The sequence below is a fragment of the Nycticebus coucang genome, chromosome 13, assembly GCF_027406575.1.
Source record: "Nycticebus coucang isolate mNycCou1 chromosome 13, mNycCou1.pri, whole genome shotgun sequence".
In the NCBI taxonomy this organism is placed as follows: Eukaryota; Metazoa; Chordata; class Mammalia; order Primates; family Lorisidae; genus Nycticebus; species Nycticebus coucang.
The window spans coordinates 21,218,676-21,223,741 of NC_069792.1; the positions used below are offsets into that span (position 1 = coordinate 21,218,676).

At 38.0% G+C, this 5,066-nt stretch overlaps 1 pseudogene; it reads right to left on the bottom strand.

Annotated features, from left to right (window-relative positions):
• Window positions 1-1,244: 1,244 nt before the first annotated feature.
• On the bottom strand, window positions 1,245-3,808 carry LOC128563295 (tyrosyl-DNA phosphodiesterase 2-like; annotated as a pseudogene).
• Between the last annotated feature and the right edge of the window lie 1,258 nt (window positions 3,809-5,066).

Genomic DNA, 5,066 nt, shown 5'->3' on the forward strand with positions numbered 1-5,066 from the left:
AACAATGTTGATTCTTCCCAGCCATGAGCATGGTATGTTTTTCCATTTGTTAACGTTTTCAGCTATTTCTTTTCTGAGAGTTTCATAGTTCTCTTTATAGAGATCTTTCACATCCTTTGTTAGATAAACTCCCAAATATTTCATCTTCTTTGGCATTACTGTGAATGGAATAGAGTCCCTGACTTTTCAGCTTGACTATTGTTGGTATATATAAAGGCTACCAATTTATGAATGTTGATTTTGTAACCTGAGATGCTGCTGTATTCTTTGATCACTTGTAAGAGTTTTGTGGTAGAAGCCCTGGTGTTTTCCAGATATACAATGATTTCATTTGCGAAGAGTGAAAGTTTGATCTCTTCTGACCTTCTATGGATACCCTTGATCACCTTTTCTTCCCTAATTGCCATGGCTAAAACTTCCATTACCATGTTAAAGAGCAGTGGAGATAAAGGGCAACCTTGCCTGGTTCCTGATCTGAGTGGAAATGATTTCAGTTTAACTCCATTCAGTACGGTATTGGCTATGGGTTTGCTGTAGATGCCTCTATCAGTTATGGTCATGGTTTTTCATTTCAGATTATCTGAATTTCTGAAATATAATTAAAATATCCAGTCCCAATGATACAGTAGTCTCTTTTTTTGGGAAGACTTATTTAAAATATTAATTATTTTAACACTTGATTTTTTTTCTTTTTTTTAGACACTTTGTCACCCTTGGTAGAGTGATGTGGTATCATAGTTCACAGCAACCTCAAACTCTTGGATTCAAGGGATCCTCTTGCTTCAGCCTCCCAAGTAGCTGGGACTACAGGCACCTGCCACAACACCTGGCTGTTTTTAGAGGTGTGCTTGGTCTCTTGCTCAGGCTGGTCTTGAATTCCTGAGCTCAAGCAATCCATCTGCCTCAGTCTCCCAGAGTGCTAGGATTACAGGCATGAACCACTGCATGTGGCCGTTAGCACCTGATTAAAAAAATAAAGTTTAGTTCAAAAATAATGTGGCTCCTGGTTATAATCCCGCTGGCAGCTATAAACACTGTTAAAAACTCTGATAGACTTTGTGCCCTTAGCATTAAAAGACCTCACATTTTGAACACAGGAAATGCATTAGTTTAAATAAACATTAATCTTTAATCTTGAATTCTGAGGACACAATCACAAAATAATGTTATTGTTGCTTTCTTTTCCTGTTGCAATGATCCAGGGTATTCCTCCATAGTAAACATACTTTTCCAGAAGGAAGAAATTATATTTGCAAAACCCAGAATAAAATGACATTTAAAACTTGTATTTGAAAGCAGTTGCACAGAAAACCCCGGTGATCACTAGGAAATCTACCACAGTCCAGTTTTTCCAATCCAAGGAGGTCTAAACTTTGGGAATTAATATAGCTCTCTTCTGCTGCTGCTCTGAAAAATACCTGATCAACAATAAGCTTACAAGTAGCAGTTATTCCAAGATTAGAGTTCATTCGTATATCTCATGTATACTTACAGTGCTTAGTTTTGCCCCCAAACTTCCAGACATCCAAAATATTGTTGGGTAAACCACCACGTTTGGTAACTTCTTGATCCCTTAAATTTATATCTACTACAAACATAATCAGCTGACTCTAGAGCAGTGGTTCTCAACTTGCCTAATGCTGCAACCCTTTAATACAGTTCCTGTGGATCGGGACCCACAGGTTGAGAACTGCTGCTCTAGAGCCTTTTGCATTTTCTTTAAGAACATTTTTAACTGATTCATTCATTCCTTACCATGCTTTCTGGTGCTCCCCAAATGGGAAGTCATAAGGCAAAGTTCATTTGCCGACATACCCCAGATATCCCCTCCAATATGAGCTTTCCCTCAATATCCCCAGGCCACCAGTGACTTCCTTCTTTATACTCCAATAGCATACTGGCCAGACTGCTTTAAAGCTCTCTAGAATGCACACATAAAAGGTTACTCATCATTTTGGTACTGGGGAAAGGGATAACTTCTTGGCTTTTTAATTTCACTCTTGATTTCTTTAACATTATAGTTGTGAAATATCACTCATGACCTTCAGATGTTTGTGGAAAAGAATTCAGGCTGAGAAGCTCAAGGCCCCAAGTTCCCTGTAATAATCTCATAATTACTTGCTCTCTTCTTTAGGTAATTGTAACATGTGGGAATAACTTCTTATAAAAATATCACATCAGGGTTGTACAAAGTTAAGTGGGAAAACACCCTTGGAATCCTGTCTTGCAGATTGTTTAGATCCAATCCATCCATATTCCAGATCGTGCAAGAGAACATGCTGTCATCTTCTTGCTAAGTATTTTCAAATGGGCTGATTTTAGAACTAGTGGAATCAGTTGTTTCTTCATTGCTTAGGTCAACTTAGGTCTTACGTTCAGAGGTGGTCTCAGGGTGGCTTTCGAAGGCACTTTCCTCCACTGGTGGCTGGAAGTATTGTTTTGTTTGTTTGTTTGTTTTTAAATAATAGCCACCTAGTGGATGTGAGGTGATATCTCTTTGTAGTTTTGTTTTGCATTTCCTTAATGTTAGTGAAATTAAACATTTTTTCATGTGAATATTAGTCATTTATATATCTTCATTGGAGAAATGTCTATATCTGTATAGGGATTATTATTTAGAATATATAAAACTTTTGCACAATTCAACAACAAAAAAATCCAAACAACCTGATTAAAAATAGTCAGAAAGTCAATTAAATGTCTCTTGTAAAAATGTCTCTTTGAAAGTGTCTCTTTGAAAAAGTTAAGCTCTTGTACCCTCAATGAATCCCCAACAATAAAAAAAAAAGAAAAGAAAAGAAAAAGTTAAGCCGTGTGGAAGAACCATTTAGTATTGCAGGAGGAGGGTATTTACAGTTTACCTTGGGCACATGATCCTTGTATATATGAACTTCAATTATTGCATACTTCTTGTCTCAGCAGGTTAGGTATGTATGTATATAGAGGGTGCCAAAACTTGTGTACACATTTTAAGAAAAGAAAAAACTATTAAAATTGTAATACTCAATATATACTGATAACAAAAGATGAATACAAGCCACATTTAACTTCTGCAATTACAAGAGGTACTCAAAGTAGTTCCCAACAGCATCCACGCAGTTCTGATGATGGCAAACTACTGCTTGACCAATGTTGACTAGAGCGTCCACTTTTATTGCTGTGTGTGCCTTTTAAATTTCTTCCCCAAGGACTGCCAGTGTAGCTGGTTTTCTACAGTACACCACATCTTTTAGGCTCTCTTATAAGAAAAAGTCAAGGAGTGTTGAGTCAGGAGAACCTGGGGGAAACTCAACTGTACCCCTTTATCCTATCCATTGTCTTGGCAAATTCTCACTGAGGTAAGCTCTCCTGTCTCAGTGCATGTAATAGTCTTGGGATGAAAACTTCTCATTTTGCACAATAACTAAGAAAATGCCAGGAAGGCTATGTTAACCAGTGTGATGAAAATGTGTCAAACTGTTTATAAAACCAGTGTATGGTGCCCCATGATCACATTAATGTACACAGCAATGATTTAATATTAATAAAAAAAGAATGTATCATACACTTGTGCTAATTCTTGTCTCATGTGCACAGTGTTTAGTAGACTTCTGTGGCAAGTGTGTAAACAGTTCCAACACTGTAGCAGAAGCAGTACTTGTTGCTGTGGGAGGCCTCCCAGATCTTCCCTTGTGCACATCAAACACACAGTACCATAAGTCTCCAACTTACGATGAACGTATACAGCTGTTAGACATTGTACTTCCGCAACATTCTTGAATTTCAGCATTGTTTTGCATTCCTCAAATGACAACTGCGCTTCTGCCATTTTCTTTGACCTGCCTGTTGCATGGTGACACCAGCATTTATCTAGTTAACACTATCTTTTGTGCTAACATCATGCTACACATTGATACCATAATTCAACTTTGAAAAGTAATACATAGATAACATTGCTTAAAATATGTATATGCTTTTTTTTGCACCCCTGGCATATATGTATATTTGAGAGGGTAAGAAGTTAGGCTGAGTAGTAGATTCTGAGTCAGAATCTTTTTTTTTTCTTTTCTTTTTTTTTTATTGTTAAATCATAGCTGTGTACATTAGTGCAATCGCCTGTACCCAGTCTAAGATGCACCATAGATGTGGCCCCACCCATTACCCTCCCTCTACCAAAACCTCCCCCCTCCCTTCCCCTTCCTTGGCCCTTTCCCCATAGTCTTGTGCTATAGTTGGGTTATAGTCTTCATGTGAAAGCTATAATTTAGCTTCATAGTAGGGCTGAGTACTTTTTCTTCCATTCCTGAGATACTTTGCTAAGAAGCATATGTTCCAGCTCCATCCATGTAAACATGAAAGAGGTAAAGTTTCCATCTTTCTTTAAGGCTGCATAGTATTCCATGGTATACGTGTATCACAATTTGCTAGTCCATTTGTGGGTCGATGGGCACTTGGGCTTCTTCCATGACTTAGCAATTATGAATTGGGCTGCAATAAACATTCTGGTACAGATGTCTTTGTTATATTGTGACTTTTGGTCTTCTGGGTATAAACCTAGTAAAGGAATTATAGGATCGAATGGCAGGTCTATTTTTAGGTCTCCAGGTATTCTCCAAACATCCTTCCAGAAGGAACGTATTAGTGGGCATTCCCACCAGCAGTGTAGAAGTGTGCCCTTTCCTCCACATCCACGCCAACATTTCTGGTTTTGGGATTTTGTTATGAGGGCTACTCTTACTGGGGTTAGGTGATATCTCAGAGTAGTTTTGATTTGCATTTCTCTGATGATTAAGGATGATGAGCTTTTTTCATGTGTTTGTACATTTTGTGTCGGTCTTCTTTAGAGAAGTTTCTCTTTAAGTCCCTTGCCCACCCTGAAATGGGGTCACGTGTTCTCTTCTTGCTAATAAATTTGAGTTCTCTGTGGATTCTGGTTATTAGACCTTTATCAGAGGTATAACCTGCAAATATTTTCTCCCATTCTGAGGGCTGTCTGCTTGCTTTACTCACTATGTTCTTGGCTGTGCAGAAGCTTTTTAGTTTGATCAGGTCCCAGTAGTGTATTTTTGATACTGCTTCAATTGCCT